Source organism: Pan paniscus, chromosome 6, assembly GCF_029289425.2.
Source record: "Pan paniscus chromosome 6, NHGRI_mPanPan1-v2.0_pri, whole genome shotgun sequence".
NCBI classification, from domain to species: domain Eukaryota; kingdom Metazoa; phylum Chordata; class Mammalia; order Primates; family Hominidae; genus Pan; species Pan paniscus.
The window spans coordinates 92,118,056-92,135,828 of record NC_073255.2 but is presented as its reverse complement, the minus strand read 5'-3'; the positions used below and the strand labels follow the sequence as shown (position 1 = coordinate 92,135,828).

Sequence of the window (17,773 nt, the reverse complement as noted above, 5' to 3'; positions counted from 1 at the left end):
AAATGCACAGGATCTGATGTCATGAATTTTGTCTCCTAACCTCATTCCTGGCTCCATCCTTGCCTTCCCGGCCTGCTTTTCCCTTTGTCTTGTTTTCGTTGTCTATTTATTTTTTCATTTAATTATGTCCTGTAATCGGATACTCATCTTTGCAAATCGCCTTGCATCCTTTCTGGAACAAGGTGGAGAGTATATAAATGGATCCTAAATGTTGGGTTTCTGCAGTGCACCAGAGCTCTCTGAAGTTGGCTACTTTATGACATGCTTCAGCAAGCACCAGCTCTCACATCAGCAATTTTACTGTCTTTTAAAACCAGGAAATCGATCTGCCTCGGCAAAAAGACGGTGCTGGTAAACTAACTAGATTTCCCTGCATTACATATTCATGTAATTGCGTTATCTTCTAGATAGCACATCAAGGAGAGGCGGGAAAAGAACAAGGCCATGGCTCTGTTTGAACCCAACATTTGTTACTCTTTCTACACACCCTATGGACTATCTTTAGGCTCAAGGGCAGAAAAGGAAGATTCAGGGTGTTGGACAATCTCATTGGAGCTTGGGTGTCTTAAATTTCTGCTGGTATAATTCCATTTTCCTCTGAATCACTGACTACAAGGGGGAAAGGAATCTGCCCCTTGGAGAAGTCTTTGAGATATTGATCGCCCTCCAGCAGCCCCCTGACCAGGTAGCAGCCTAAAGTGTCCCCGGGACAGAAAAATAGATTAACTGTTATCCAAACAAGAGAACACATCCACAAGACAGCAGGAATTCAACCAAGCAGTCTCCTCCCAACTCTTAGCATGCATCAGCTGTGCTATATAAACAGGAACAAAAAAGAAACTGGTTAGAAGAAACAGGGGACTAAAAAACCCAAGAGTTCTCCCACACTGGCCCTGAGTTTTTCAGTTCGCCATGGATCCCACAGATTATGCCAAGGCTGGGAGCCCCCCCACAAGATCAGGAAGCAATGTCCTGCTACCCCATCCTGGGTGCTTGCGGCTCCTAAGTAGAAATCCATGGAAACCCCAAGAGAAACACCCGAGCACAGTGGCAGAGACTCCAGAAAACTCTCAGCTTTGGCTCTGCTTCCCTACTTCTTCTCAAGCAGAAGCGTCTCAGGCTTCAGGTGAATTTACAATCTAGCTGGGTCTCAGGGTAGCAAGAAGGACCCAGGGCTAGTAAACCAATGCGGATGCTGCTATCAACTCAAAGATAGGTCTTATGGGCTCTGATTCAAAATGTACGTTGGAGGCGGGGCACAGTGGATCACGACTGCAATCCCAGAGCTTTGGGAGGCCAAGGTCGCTTGAGGCCAGGAGTTCCAGACCAGCCTGGGCAACATAACAAGGCCCCATTTCTGCTAATAATAATAATAATTAGCCAGGCAGGGTGGTGGCACACACCTGTAGTCTCAGCTACTCGGGAAGCTGAGGCAGAGGATCACTTCAGCCCAGGAGTTCAAAGCTGCAGTGAGCTATGATCATGCCACTACTCTCCAGCCTGGGTGAAAAAGTGAGACCCTGTTCCTGAAAGAAAAAAAAAAAAAACTGCATATTGGATTTGCACAAATCACTTCCTGTTTTCTAGTTCACTCTCTGCTTGCCACCTCACCCCCAAATCAAGGAAGAGTGCTTAAAGTTAACAAATAGGAAAATAACATTTCTTTGTTTTAGGATAAAAATAATTTACCAGCCAGGCACAGTGGCTCATGCCTGTAATCCCAGCACTTTTGGAGGCCAAGGCAGGTGGATCACCTGAGGTCAGGAGTTTGAGACCAGCCTGGCCAACATGCTAAAACCCCGTCTCTACTAAAATACCAAAAACAAAAACAAACAAAAAAAATAGCTGGGCGTACTGGCGGGCACCTGTAACCACAGCTACTCAGGAGGCTGAGGCAAGAGAATCGGTTGAACCCAGGAGGCAGAGGTTGCAGTGAGCCAAGATCATGCCACTGCACTCCAGCCTGGTGACAGTGCGAGACTCCATCAGAAGAAGGAGAAGGAGAAGGAGGTGAAGAGGAAGAGGAAGAAGAAGGAGAAGAAGAAGAAGGAGAATTTACAAAGAATGGTGGAATTAGTTACTGGAAAGATCTTTCCAGGGGGAGAGGCAGCAAGGTGAGCTCTCTTAGCTGTAAGACCATGGAGGGCTCCCTTCATTCGAAGGACTAAGGACTAAAAGCATGTCTCCCTGTCTCTGAAAACGAGTAAACATCATCCTCCAACTCCCCACAGAGCAGAACAGCAGGAAAAACTTTTTTGCTGCATTTCTGCACTTCATGCGAGGCCTGGACAGTCAATAACCAGTTCCTTGCTGATGAAGCAATCCGGAAATGGCCCTAGCTGAGCTAAGAAAAATTTGGCTTCTTCTTTGGGTTTTCAAAAGGCACGGTAGGGGCCACGCATGGTGGCTCACACCTGTAATCCAAGCACTTTGGGAGGCCAAGGTGGAAGGATTACTTGAGGCTAGGGTTGTGAGACCAGCCTGAGCAACATAACAAGACCCTGTATCTACAAAAAATGGTTTTTTAAAAAAAATTAGCTGGATATGGTGGCATGTGCCTGTAGTCCTAGCTATTCAGAAGGCTGAGGTGGGAGGATCACTTGAGCCTAGGAATTCGAGGCTGCAGTGAGCCATGATTGCACCATTGCACTCCAGCCTGGGCAACAGAGCCAAATCCAGTCTCCAAGGAAAAAAAAAAAAAAGGAAAAAGAAAAGAAAGGGAAGGGAAGGGGAAGGGGAAAGAGAAGGGGGAAGAGACATAGGAAACAGGCCAGCAGAGAGAGCAGACGAGAATGTGGTGGAAGCTCATCTACAATAAATAGCTTTCCTGGGCTCAAACATTCTGTCTGAAGACTAGAGACGGTGAGTAACTGTGCCTCCTAAGTGTAAACACTGGAGAAACACAAGGCCCCATTCATCCACGCCTCCCTCGGCCTGCGGGGGCCTCCTGGAAGTGCACAGATGGGTTTCCTTCCCCTGGGACCACAATTGCAGCCCCAGAGAGCCTCAGGCAGCACAGAAGAGAGGCAGCAGCCAGCGCGGAGAGGCCAGCAGCGCCCTGTGAATTTGTGAATGTGCTGTCCCATTTAGGGCTCTCTGGAGAATTCCAGGAGCCAACCCTCAGCCTCCGTTTGACAGAGCCGCTTTTCATCTTCCCTGGCTCCGGCACAAGCAAATGCACACAGGCGAAAATCAGTTAATAACTGTGCACATTTTCTAATAAATTTTATCAATTTAAGAGTGTGGTACAGCTTTATTATAGTTTTTATTTCACTACACTAATTCAGCGCGTAATAACCTGCCAGAGACACAGAATTCACTTGACATATGCTCTGAGTGCCAAGATAATGGAATAAGCTCAAGAGGAACCTTGAGTCTCACCCAGCTGGGCACTACCCATTCCCTTGGGGAGTGACAAAGGGGTGCTGGCCTCAGAGTGGCTGCAAGGGAAATGTGAGCTATGAGATGCCCCCCAGTCTGGGTCTAAATGGCCAGCTTCCCTGTGATTCCCTCTCCATAGAAGGCAGAAAGACGTAAAAGCACAGACAGTGCTGTATTTAATGACAGCCTGGTTCCTGGGATTAGTCCCAGGGCTCAGCCTGCTACACTGCTGATATGGTTTGGCTGTGTCCCCACCCAAGTCTCATCTTGAATTGTAGCCATAATCCCCACGTGTCCTGGGAGGGACCCCATGGGAGGTAATTGAATCATGGAGGTGATTTCCCCCATTCTGTTCTCATGATAGTGACTAAGTTTCACAAGGTCAGATGGTTTTATAAGGGGGAGTTGCCCTGCACAAATTCTGTCTTGTCTGCTACCATGTAAGATGTGCCTTGTGCCTTTCAGCTTCCATGATTGTGAGCCCTCTCCAGCCACGTGGAACTGTGAGTCCATTAAGCATCTTTTTCTTTATAAATTACCCAGTCTCAGGTATGTCTTTGTCAGCAACATGAGAACAGACTAATACAACTGCATTCCTTAAGTCTCTTGGTGACTAGGAGGTGAAATGGTGTTGATCTTCTTGGGCCTGGCAGCTGGCCACCTACACCTCATTCAGGCCTGACCCAAGGGAAATGAGATCAGGTCAAAGAAGATGCTTGCTTCTAGGGGCCCCAGTCTAGCTGCTCTCACTCCCTCCCTGCCTGCTCTGGGCACACCCCCTCTTAAATAATGTTCTCCAAGCGTGGGCCCAAACAAGCAGCCTCAGCATCACCTGGGAAAGCTGTTGATGCTGCAAATTCTCAGCCTCTTCCCAGCCCTACTGAATCAGAAATTCAGAAGGGGTGGGGCCCAAAATGTCTGTCTTGACAAAACCTCTAGATGAGCCTGGTCAACACAGAGAGGGCTCGTCTCTGCAGAAAATAAAAAATTAGCCAAGCGTGGTGGCACACACCTGTAGTCCCAGCTGCTTGGGAGGCTAAGCAGGGAGGCTTGAGCCGCTTGAGCCAAGGAGGACAAGTCTGCAGTGAGCTGTGATTGCATCACTGCACTCCAGCCTGGTGACCAGATGAGACCCTGTCTCAAAAAAAAAAAAGGAACCTCTAGATGATTTTGGTGCTTGCTGAAATTTTAGAAACACTCAAATTTTAGAGATTAGGAGGGAGAGTTTTGAAAATGCCTGGAACTAGGGAGTTCTGGAAATACAGTCAAGTAGTCTGGCGATCTGGGGTTTAGCTCTGCTGTTCTCTCTACCTTGCCAGGAAATCATGGGCCTCAGTTTTTTCATTCGGAAAATAAGAACACAGGCTGGACACTCACTAAGGCCCCTCCCTGGCAGTCCTGACATTCTGGGACTGATGGCTGAAATAAAGTTGACAGATTACAGACAGTGCCCCTTTCACTAGAGAGAAGCCTGAGTGGGTCAAGTTCGGTTGCTAAGGGCTGTTTTAGCTTCAAAACAAAAGAGAACAATGGCAAGGAGAAGGGTCTGTCACCAGGAAAACTTAAAGAAGGTGAGAAACCCAGTTGTGTGGAGTGTGTGTGTGTGTGTGTGTCCACAGCATGCAAATTTATCTTTTTAGGTCTTTGCTTGCTTTAACTGTCTTTTCTCTCCTCTATATCTTTTGCCTTTCTTTCTTTTTCTTTCTCTTTCTCTCTTTCTTTCCTTTCTTTCCTTTTTTCTTTCCTTCCTCCCTCCTTCTTTCCTTCCTTCTTTCCTTCCTCCCTCCCACCCTTCCTTCCTTTCTTTCCTTCCTACCTTCCTTCCTTCTTTCCTTCCTTCCTCCCTCCCTTCCATCCTCCCTTCCTTCCTTCTTTCTTTTCTTCCTTCCTTCCTTCTTTTCTTCCTTCTTTCTTTCCTTCCTTCCTCCCTCCCTCCCTCCTTCCCTTCCCTCTCTCCCTTCCTTCCCTCTCTCCCTTCCTTCCTTCCTTCCTTCTTTCTCCCTTCCCTTCTCTTTCTTTCTTTTTGAGATAGAGTCTCACTCTGTTGCCCAGGTTGGAGTGCAGTGGTTCAATCATGGCTCACTGCAGCCTTCACTCCTAAGCTCCAATGATCCTCCCACCTCAGCCTCCCAAGCAGCTGGTTCTGTAGGCGTGCACCACCACACCCAGCTAATTCGTTTTTCTTTTTATTTTTTGTAGAGATGAGGTCTCGCTATGGTGCCAGGCTGTTCTAAACCCCTGGCCTCAAGCAATCCTCCTGCCTCAGCCTCCTGAGTAGCTGGTTCTCCAGGCATGCACCACTATCCCTGGCTCATTATTTTTATTTTTGTTTTTTGTAGAGATGGAGTCTCACTATGTTGCCCAGGCTGGCCTTGAACTCCTAGGCTCAAGCCATCCTCCCACCTCAGCCTCCCAGAGTGTTGAGATTACAGAAGTGAGCCACGGCACTCAGCCTTGCCTGTATTTCTTGACTCCCTATTTCTCCAAAAACACGATTAAGTCTCCCTCATTCTATCGAGAAATAAACAAAATCCTTCCTTATATTTTGCAAGGTCTTCTACCTGCCATCTTTTCTCTCCTTCCCATGAGAATAGACCATCTTAAAATAGTAGCCGCCACGTAGAGACATCACAGCAAATCTCTTATTCCTTCCTTGACCTCCTCCCTCAATCTGGCTTCTACCTCCATCACTCCAGGAACCTGGCTGGCTGCCTCCTACTTTCTAACTCCGAGGGACACTTCCAGGCCTTATGTTGCTTCATCTCGTTGGCATTTAACACTCCATCCTCTCCAGATTCTACCTTCTGACTGCCCCTGGTTGGGCTTCAAGCGATGCCAAATAGCTGCCACTCTTAGCCTTAGCTTATAAGTTTATATTTTATGTTTCATTACACACATAAAAATTTGCATGCTATCCAAAGTATGTAATGGAAATAGACAAGGTACAAGCTACCTAACTTTTCAACATTCCTTAAAGGAAACCCCAGAAGAAAATACAGTTGACCCTCAAACCCTGTGGGGGTTAGGGGTGCTGCTCCCCCTACCCCATGCAGTTGAAAATCTGCATACGACTTTTTCTTTTTTTCTGGAGACAGCGCATCACTCTGTTGCTAAGGCTGGAGTGTGACGCCATCATAGCTCACTGCAGCCTCCTGGGCTCAAGTGATCCTCCCTCCTTAGCCTCCCGAGTAGCTGTAACTACAGGCACACACCATCATAACTAGTTAATTTTTAAAATTATTTCTAGAAATGGGGTTTCGCCATGTTGCCCAGGTTGGTATCAAACCCCTGAGCTCATGCAATCCTCCTACCTCAGCCTCCCAAAGTCTTGGGATTACAGGCATGAGCCACTATGCCCAGTCACATATGACTTTTGAATCTCCAAAAACTTGACCGCTAATAGCCTACTGTTGACTGGAAGCCTTACTGATAACGTAAACAGTTGATTAACACATATGTTGTGTGTTACATGTAATATATTCTGTATTCTTACAATAAAGTAAGCTAAAGAAGAGGAAATGTTATTAAAATATCATGAAGAAGAAAAAATATATTGACTATTCATTAAATGGGAGTGGATCATCATAAAGGTCTTTATCCTTGTCGTTTATTCTTTTTTTTTTTTTTTGAGATGGAGTCTCGCTTTGTCGCCCGGGCTGGAGTGCAATGGCGCAATCTCGGCTCACTGCAACCTCCGCCTCCTGAGTTCAAGCAATTCACTGCCTCAGCCTCCTGAGTAGCTGGGATGACAAGCGCCCGCCACCATGCCTGGTTAATTTTTTTGTATTTGTAGTAGAGATGGGGTTTCACCATCTTGGCCAGGCTGGTCTTGAACTCCTGACCTCATGATCCACCTGCCTCGGCCTCCCAAAGTGCTGGGATTACAGGCGTGAGCCACTGTGCCGGGACTCTCCTTGTCTTTTTCACATTGAGGAGGCTGAGGAGGAGGAAGAAAAAGAGGGGTTGGTCTTGCTGTCTCAGGGGTGGTGGAGGCAGAAAGAGATCCATGTATAAGTGGCCCCTTATAGTTCAAACCCAAATTGTTCAAGGATCAACTGTATTCTTTTAGAATTAAATGCCAGAAAGCTTTGGTTTTCCTTAAGGAACTAGCATATCATCTCACGGACAACAAAACTCAGAAAGCAATTCCCAAAATAGTTTAAAACAGACAAATGGTTAATGTCAGTCCCCGGAGAGAGAACCAACTGGAAATGATCACGGGGTGGCACTGGGGTGCAGACCATGTCCTATTTCTTGGTCTGGGTCCTGGTTAGGTAGCACCCAGAATACCCAAAACCCAAAGATGTATTCACCCATACAATGATGATCTCAGAGCACTGGTAAATTTTTTTAAGAAATCCCCATTTTCTGTTTTCTGACCAGAAAGTTCTGATCAGATTAGAGGCTCAATTATATTCTTATACAGTTTTATGACCAGCCAGGCACAGGGGCTCATGTCTGTAATCTCAATACTTTCGGAGGCCAAAGTGGGAGGATCACTCGAGGCCAGGAGTTTAAGACCAGCCTGGACAACATAGTGAGACTTTGTCTCTCAAAATTAAAATAAAATAGAATCTGGCCAGACACAGTGGCTCAAGCCTGTAATCCCAGCACTTTGGAAGGCTGAGGCAGGCGGATCACTTGAGGCCAGGAGTTCAAGATCAGCCTGGCCAATATGAGGAAACCCCATCTCTACTAAAAATACAAAACTTAGCTGGGTGTGGTGGCTTATGCCTGTAATCCCAGCTACTCCAGAGGCTGAAACAGGAGAATTGCTTGAACCCAGGAGGCAGAGGTTGCAGTGAGCTGAGATCGCACCACTGCACTCCAGCCTCAGCAACAGAGCGAGACTCTGTCTCAAAAACAAACAATAATAATAATACCATAGAATCTTATGACCTTTATTTCTGCATTCTGTTTTTTGTACTGATCTTGCTCCTCTGTTCTAAATTGTATTTTAGAATACAAATACAAATTTTTTGGTACAAAATTTTTTATGTTTAGTTTATGATCATATATTTTATATTTCATTATATATACATGTCAAAAAATGCTATCCAAAATGCTTTATGGAAGTAGACAAGGTGTAAATAAATATTCTTTCAAGTAGGGTAAAATCTGTCTTTTGTTTCCATGTTCTTTACTCCTGGTATGCAGCAGTTGTTTGATGAATGCCGAAAGAAATAAAAGTTTATCTGTGAAGAAAAAGAGAACAAGAAAGCAAAAGCTAAAGGAGTCAGTAGGAGCTAAGGGAAGATTGTTTTTAAGATGAGAAAGATCTGAGCAGACCTACAGGGAGGTGGGAAGAAGCCAGGAGAAAGGAATAAGTTAAAAATTGGGAGAATGAGGGCCAGGCACGGTGACTCATGCCTGTAATCCCAGCACTTTGGGAAGCCGAGATATGAGGATCACCTGAGGTCAGGAGTTCGAGACCAGCCTGACCAACAGGATGAAACCCCGTCTCTACTAAAAATATAAAAATTAGTCGGGCATGGTGACATGCGCCTATAATCCCAGCTACTTGGGAGGCTGAGGCAGGAGAATCTCTTGAACCCAGGAGGCAGAGTTTGCAGTGGGCCAAGATTGCACCATTGCACTCCAGCCTGAGCAACAGAGCGACACTCCATCTCAAAAAAAAAAAAAAAAAAAAAAGTTGGGAGAATGAGCTATAAGTCTTGGTCCCAGGAGAGATGAGGACGTAGAATGTACAAACAGGGCGAATCGTCTTGAGCAAGGAAGAAGGAAGCACCTCCCTCTCGATCTCCTGGTTTGGGTTTCTGGTCATCTTTTTAACCTGTAAATAGCTGTGATGCCTCAGAACTCAGTTCGTCGTCTCTTCCATCTCCTGATGATCTCATCTGAGATGGCTTTAAATACCATCTGTACTCTGATGATTCCCAAGGCTGTCTACAGCCCAAATCTCTCTCGTGAACCCAGGACTGCCCACTCAACATCTCCACCGGGAGCCTCAACAGACGTCTCCAATTTAACATGAGAAACACCCGACTCCTGCTCTCCTCCCAAACCTGCTCCACCCACAGCTGTCCCCGTCTCAGGCCAAGGAAGCTTGAGTCATCCTCGACTCATCTCACACAACTCACCAACCCATCAACACATCCCATTGCCTCCATCCTGAAAAAAACAAAAAGTTCAGAATCCTAGCACTTGGCAGACCTCCATTGGTACCCCACTGGCCAGCCACCATCACCTCTCGCCTTGATTAAATGTTCACCTCCTAGCTGACCTTCCTGTTCCCACCTTGCCCACCCACAATCTTTCCTCAACACAGCAGTGAGGAGGATCATTTAAAAATGTTTCTCCTCTGCTCAGAGCCCAGCGCTGGCTCCCGCCTCACTCAAAGCAAAAGCCAAAGTTCTTACAACGCCTCCAAGAGTTTTCATTCTGCTGCCACCTTTATTTATATAGGATTGCATTCTATTTAGGATTGCACTTTATTAAGGGCTGCACTTATTTAGGATTGTACTTTATGTAGGGTTGCACTTATTTAGGATTGCACTTTATTAAAGATTGCACTTATTTAGGATTGCACTTTAGGGTTGCACTTATTAGGATTGTACTTATTTAGGATTGCATTTTATTTAGGGTTGCACTTATTTAGGAGGGTTGCACTTATTTAGGATTGAATTTTATTTAGGATTGCACTTTATGTAGGGTTGCGCTTATTTAGGATTGGACTTTATTAAGGGTTGCGCTTATTTAGGATTGGACTTCATTAAGTGTTGTGTTTATTTAGGATTGGACTTTATTAAGGGTTGTGCTTATTTAGGATTGGACTTTATTAAGGGTTGCGCTTATTTAAGATTGCACTTTATTCAAGGTTGCAATTGTTTAGGATTGGACTTTATTAAGGGTTGCACTTATTTAGGATTGCACTTTATGTAGGGTTGCACTTATTTAGGATTGCATTTTATTAAGGGTTGCAATTATTTAGGATTGCACTTTATGTAGGGTTGCACTTATTTAGGATTGCACTTTATTAAAGGTTGCAATTATTTAGGATTGCACTTTATTCAGGGTTGCAATTATTTAGGATTGCACTTTATGTAGGGTTGCACTTATTTAGGATTGCACTTTGTTAAGGGTTGTGCTTATTTAGGATTGCACTTTGTTAAGGGTTGCACTTATTTAGGATTGCACTTTGTTAAGGGTTGCACTTATTTAGGATTGCACTTTATTAAGGGTTGCACTTATTTAGGATTGCACTTTATTAAGGGTTGTGCTTATTTAGGATTGCACTTTATGTAGGGTTGCAGTTATTTAGGATTGCACTTTGTTAAGGATTGCACTTAGGATTGAGCATTATTAAGAGTTGCACAGACACACGAATGCCTCATCACTGTCTCAGGACCTCGTCCTCCTCCTCAGCTGCATTTCTCTCCAGAGCGTGTGTCACCGTCTGACGTGCTATGTACAATTTACCTTTCATGACTTATTTTTTTGTCTTCTTCTCTGCCTGCAAGTTCTGCAAGAGCAGGAGATTTTGAGTGTTGTGTTCACCGCTGCATCCAGGTGCGTAGGACACAGTTTGGTAAAGGATAAATGCTCAGTGCGTATTTGTTCAATTCAATTTTCCCAAGTGATTCCGTTGCTTAAAATCCTTCAGTGTCTCCATCTCCTTCAAAATGAAGTGCCCGCCTTTCACGCACCCCGGGTCCTTTAGGATCTAACCCCTGTCTCCTCTCCGGCTTCTTCTTTTATCACATTGCCTCCCATAATGGTCAGACAGATTTGCTGCCACTCCCTCGAGTGTTTCTTTCACCTCTGTGCTTTGCATGTGTAATTTCTTCAGCCTAGGATGATGCTTCATAGCCACCTCTGTCGGGACTCAGTTTGGGGATCATCTACTTGAAAGAAGCCTTTCCCAAGGCCAAGATCATCATCCTCCCATGATCCACTAGACTCATGCCTCATGTATCCTATGACACACACAATTTAGCCCCCATCCCTTTACTTGAGAACAGGAGGCAGCCAATCTCACGTGGGTTCCTCCAGCCCCTAGCTAGAGAGACCCTCTGCAAATGTTAGGTGGTGGTATTCACTTTTATGATGATGATTATCTTTGATCAACTTTTTTATTTTTTTGAGACAGAGTTTCTCTCTTGTTGCCCAGGCTGGAGTGCAGTGGCGTGATCTCGGCTCACTGCAACCTCTGGGAGGTGGAGGATGCAGTGAGCAGAGATCATGCCACTGCACTCCAGCCTGGGTGACAGAGTGAGACTCTGTCTCAAAAACTAAATTAATTAATTAAAAAATTATTAAATCAATGACTCTCCCCAGTAGGTACTAAGTGTCTCCACACAAACCAACTTACTCTTTTTTAATGGATTGATATATTGATAGACTCGTACTACGCACCAGAGTAGCAGTTGAAGCTCCTCTTTCCATTCAGAGCGGTTCTCCCCTTTCAGAGCCTCTTCTCTTCTTCAAAGCATGAAAAAGAGGAAGTAGCACATGAAGAGGGAAGGCTGCTAGCAATCAGAACGGCTCCCAGGGCACTCCTGGAGTCCGCAGGCACCCGGTACAGGTTCCAGTGCAGGAGACGTTTTTTTAGTTACAGTTCAAATTTCCCCACAAATGGATCTATCTTAATCCCAATTTATTACAGTCACAAGGCTCTTCGATCTAACTGGCTCAGCTGTATTTCTTAAGTAAACTGAGTGAGAATTGGTTTTGCTCAGTCATTAAAAACCACCTATGTTGAAGGTTATGTGTCCACAGACTGGTGTGTATTCATTCAATAAACTTTTATGTTGTTTCCACGCCATGCCAGGCCCTTTGCTAGCTTTTGGGAGAGATAGAGTGACAGGCAGGAGGCCATCCCTGCCCTCAGAAAAGGCACAGTCCGGCAGTCAGTACAGGAGTCACTATAACTATTTAAACAGTCCAATCCTTTGTGTTAATGTTGACTTAACTCAAGGCAGCTGCAATTGAAAGAAGAGATACTCCTTTGTACCAGCTGCATACACAGACTTCAGCTAAATGACTCCATTTAATCCTGACAATGCTACCATGTTACAGACAGAGAAACTGACGCCCGCCCGATGAGATTAATCAGCAGCCCAGGCTACGTGCTCTTGTGTGGTGAAGCTGAGACTCCAGTGAAGGTCTGTTGGTCCCCAAAGGCCATGCCTTTCCCACCACCTTGTAAGCTAAGAGCCCACCACGGCCATTAAAGAAATGTCAACGGAACACAGAACTACACAAAGTTGCCAGATCTAAACAAACTCCACTGGGACCTGCTTACAGCTTCTTGAAAGCCAGCAGCCATCAGTGAATTAAACACACACACACACACACACACACACACACACACACACACACAACATTAAGTTGAAAAGAAAATTTGACACAAAGGAACAGTCTACTTAATTACTTATTGTTAATGGGCCCCAGCTGATACAAAAACACAGTTAGTGACATCTATTTCAAGCCTCTCTTGGCTTCCCCTAGAAAGTGAAAGAAGGCTGTTGACCTTTGGGCCACCAGGCAACACAGGAAGAGGTGACTATAGCTGTGTGGACGAACCTTCTCCACTGAACAGTCTGTGAGCTCAAGGAACTCACCCGGCTAACCATGGCCTCAGTCCGCTTCTACCCTCAGCTCCAGGAGAGAATCTGACCCTCACAGACCAGCTGAGAGCACGACCTTTAAAAATGACCTCAAACCTCCAACGCCACCCTCCCCAAAGCCTCCTCCCTTTAACCAGCATGACCAAGGCCTCCATGCTGAGTTTCTGTTTGCAGGAAACATCTCTCCCGGGGTTACTTCTTTAGAATCTTTAAATCAACCACACAGATCCACCGATGGGCATGGGGATAAGAATTCATTCCATCAAGCGCTTCACTCATAAGTTCTGAATGGTCTCTCCTAAACCAGAGAGTTTCTGCCACAGCGGAGAGTTTGATGATTCTGATCATACAAAATGCATTGCACCCCCAGTGTCTAGGAAGCAGACAGGCTGACTTCCGGGACATTCATCCAGAGAAAGTGCCCATCCTTGGCTGGGGGATTGCAAAGGGATTTAGCTGCAAACGCGGTAACTACCGTTCATGGAAATGGTTCAGAACTCTGCAGGCAATCACTTTGGGGGAAAATCTCTACTCACGTGAGCTGTGTTTTGGCTCAGATCCCCCTCAAGACTTGAACGGGGATGTTAACCATTCAGCGTGTTTTAAAGCCCCTGGAAAATTCAGTAAAAGCACTTCCCCTCCCAAGCTCCTCTCCCAGGTGGGGAATTGGAAGTCCTTAGAACCCTGCCCCTAAGCCACAAGAACCCATGCCCCTGGGACCCCCAGAGATGACTGTCACTCAGGCCAATGAAAATGCCTCCCTCTGCCCAAGTCTGACTTTCAGGGATGTCTGTGGAGTCGTGTCAAGCTGACGGAAAGGAAATCTTTCCTTTGGGTATGACTCGGAAAGAGCATTTCACCCAGAAGTCACCCCGTGAGGGTCAAAAACAAATCAATGAAGGATTTGCAGATAGATGTTCTCTGAGCCCAAGTACAATTTACACAATGCAATGTACAAAGAAGATAAATCTACTCCTTCTCTCTGCCAGGCTAGAGCAGATTCCTGAATCAAAACAACTCTTTGCCACAGAACCTGAGACTCGGCTAGAAGTGAGTTTCCTCAAAAGGCACAAGGGACAGGGTTAGGAATTCCTGAAATCATACAGCAAGCATTTGAAAGGAGCAGCGTTCAGAGAGTAAAGACGAGGGGAGAATGAGGGCAGGGGCGGGGAGGGGGGACAGGTGTCGGCAAGATGTTCCTCCGGGACGACTTACAGGGAAAGTTGTATGGAATGAGTTTTCCAATAACGTAGGAGTGCAGCCACACAGCCATGTTCTGACCCAGTGGCAGGGCACCGATTTGACAGGCAAGTCAAGTCAGGGTTATGCCCTTTTCATTATCTCCAAGGGGAAGGGACCCGGCCGGGAGGAAATGGTTTTGTGTGAGCCAGAGCTGAAAGAAGCGTGTCTCCCCACTCCTCCAAACCACTTTGACAGCTGGGTGAAGCTAGGGCCAAAACAAACGTGCCAAGAGCCACCACCACCTCCAGATCTCCCTACCCCTCCCCTTCCTCGGAAACCCATTAAAACTTGATTCTGTCTCAACTAAACACAAGCTGGGAAATTGGAGAGGAGGAAGAGGGGAAGAGGAAAAGCAGAAGGGGGAAGGCAGGCAGCATCCATGCAGTCAGTTATATCATTGATTGAGAGACACACAAGCTTCAGAGTGTCATCGGCAAGGGTCATACCTCCTGCTGATCTCGGGGGAAATTCTCCAAGATCCATGGCTGGGAGTTAAGGAGAATCTCTAAGCCATCAGGAAGGAGCAGGGCACTGCAGCTCCTCAGAATGATGGACCGGGGCGAGCTTTAATTAACAGGGTCTGATGCCTCTTCTTTTTTGGTAACTGAGCAGATTTAAAGGGCTAGAGTCCCAATTTGAAGGGTGCCAGTGCTGCTGCCGTGGCTGCTGCCGTGTCTGCTCTGGCTGCTGCTCCTGCTGCTGGGAAAGCTTCCTGCAGCCCTCTCACTCCAGCAAGAAAACGGGGCTGGGAAGGTGGAAAAGTGCAGCCAGAAACACCGGAGTCTCTCGTGCTGCATGGTTTGAATCGGAACCACAGGGCTGTGGACCCACGCACTGCCTACCCTAGGAAGTACCAAGGTCCTGCTCGCTGTCTTCCAGACCGAGGGAAAGAGCGGGGCTCCGTGGAGGCAGGGGGCATCAGTGACACCCTCTTCAGACACGGGGCTGCACGGGACACTGCCTGGGGAAAGTGGGAAACCTGGTCTGTACTGTGTGCTCCCCTCCTGAGAGCACTGCCACTTATGTAAGCTGCATGCACACACGCCTACCCATGTACACACACACCTGCCATGCACACACCCATGCCTGCCTATTATACATATGTGCCTGCCCATGCACGCACACACACCTGCCCACGCACAAACATGCCTACCCATACATGTACACACACCTGCCCATGTACACACACATGCCTGCTCGTGTATATGCATACACATTCCTATGTACACACATACCCACCCGTGTACACACACATTCCTGCCCATGCACACACACATGCCTGCCCATACCACACACACGTGCCTGCCCATGTACACACATACACACACGCTTGCCCATGTACACACACAGACGCCTGCCTAGGTATACACATGCCTGCCCATGCACACACACATGCCTGCCCAGGTACACACATGCCCGCCCAGGTACACACATGCCCGCTCAGGTTCACACATGCCTGCTCATGCACACTCACACACATGCCTGCCATACCACACACACACACCTACCCAGGTACACACATGTCTGCCCATACACCCATAGATGCCTGTTCATGCACACACATCTTCCCATGCACACACACCTACTTGCCCACTTTTCCAGCCATGTGCCTGCAGCCAGCTAGACACACTGCCTGCATATTACAGGCAGATCACCAAGAGAAATAGTTGTGACACAGAGCATGGCCAGGAGTGGAACAGAGAAAGGTAGCCACAGGGATGAGGGGAAGAGCAAACCCGTGTTGGGAGTTCCTGGCATCTCCGGCTGCCTTTGACAGAGCACGAATCTGTGTCAAGGACAGTTCCTGTGTCAGGGATACAGGGTCAGCCTCAGAGACCCCCTTCCCACGCTGCCTCTTTTTGCTTGCCCCTGCTTGAGCAGCTGCTGGTCCCTTTGTGAGCCTGTCTTGGCTAAGACCACCACGCCTCATCCTCACAATAGCTCATTGCACTTGGCATCCCACACTATGGAGTCAGTTTTTCAGAGATATTTCTTTAGTCAATATGGTGGCACCTTGCATGATCTTTTTTTTTTTTTTTTTGACGGAGTCTCACTCTGTTGCCCAGGCTGGAGTGCTGTGGCGTGGTCTCGGCTCACTGCAACCTCCGTCTCCTGAGTTCAAGCAGTTCTCCTGCCTCGGCCTCCCGAGTAGCTGGGACTACAGATGTGCACCACCATGCCCAGCTAATTTTTTGTATTTTTAGTAGAGACAGGGTTTCACCATGTTGGCCGGGCTGGTCTCAAACTCCTGACCTCATGATCTGCCCCCCTCGGCCTCCCAAAGTGCTGGGATTACAGGCGTGAGCCACCGCACCCGGCCGCATGATCTTTTTAATGCCATTTTCCCCTCATAAGCACGTGAAATAAATCCAGCCAATTGGTGCTCAGAAGCCAGAGATCTCCAGGGTACGTGCCTTGGAGTGAGTGTCAGGGGTGTCCAGGAGGGAGGTGGGCTGTAGTGTCAGAGTGAACCCCAGATCCCATCTCAGCTCTACTAAGAGCATGCATTTGACCCCCTTCCCCTTTTGAGCCTGGGTTTATAATTTAAAAATTAGACAGGGTTGAACTAAGCCAGTAATGCTCTTAACAGAAAGGGAAAGGAAGGAAGGGGATATATGGACTTTTAGAAAGCTTGTCAATTATCTCAGCACCAAGGTTGACCAAATCTTCTTGGCAGATGCGGACGGCGCACTGCAGAGGGCATGCCCTAAAAATCTTGAGAAAATCTGAGCAGGATCATCTCTAAGGACCTCAGAGTCCGTGAGGGATGGAGCAGAATGGCCACAATCTCCCAGATCCTAGCCACTTCTCTAAGAAATGGATCCTGCACTGGGCCAGCTCAGACTGGCAATGTCAGAAAGAGTAGGCTTTCAGCAAAATCCCTGAGCTTTCCCAGCAAACCTCCCTCTGTGCCCACTTTACCCCTGCCTGGTTCACACCCTCAGATACCCACAGCCCTCACCCCCACTGGCCGCAAAATCTTTGTCAGCAAAGAATCCGCCATCAGGCTGGGCGCGGTGGCTCATGCCTGTAATCCCAGCATTTTGAGAGGCCAAGGTGGGAGGATCACGAGGTCAGGAGATCGAGACCATCCTGGCTAACATGGTGAAACCCCGTCTCTACTAAAAAAACACAAAAAACTTAGCCGGGCGTGGTGGCCGGTGCCTGTAGTCCCAGCTAGTCAGGAGGCTGAGGCAGGAGAATGGCGTGAACCTGGGAGATGGAGCTTGCAGTGAGCCAAGATTGCACCACTGCACTCCAGACTGGGCAACAGAGCAAGACTCCGTCTCAAAAAAAAAAAAAAAAAAAAAAAAGAATATTCAGTCAGCTATTTAGGATGGACACTGTGGCTCACACCTGTAATCCCAACGCTTTGGGCGGCTGATGAGGGAGGATCCCTTGGGGCCAGGAGTTTGAGGCCAGACTAGGCAACATAGCAAGATCCCATCTTTACAAAAAATTTAAAAGCTAGCTGAACATGTTTGTGCATACCTATAGCCTCAGCTACTTGGGAGGCTAAGGCAGGAGGATCACTTGATCCCAGGAGTTCAAGGTTACCG

At 47.1% G+C, this 17,773-nt stretch overlaps 1 protein-coding gene across 3 annotated transcripts in view; it reads right to left on the bottom strand.

The window, feature by feature from the left end:
- The window catches only part of CALN1 (calneuron 1), a 662,858-nt gene extending 648,068 nt beyond the window's left edge, over window positions 1-14,790 (bottom strand). For 2 of the 3 annotated variants that reach the window (XM_034952089.3, XM_008963371.5), the window contains exon 1: window positions 14,660-14,790. The gene's annotated coding sequence lies outside the window, so the exon portion shown is untranslated. The remainder of the gene's footprint in view (window positions 1-14,659) is intronic. The other variant, XM_034952090.2, reaches the window with a different exon arrangement.
- Window positions 14,791-17,773: the final 2,983 nt, after the last annotated feature.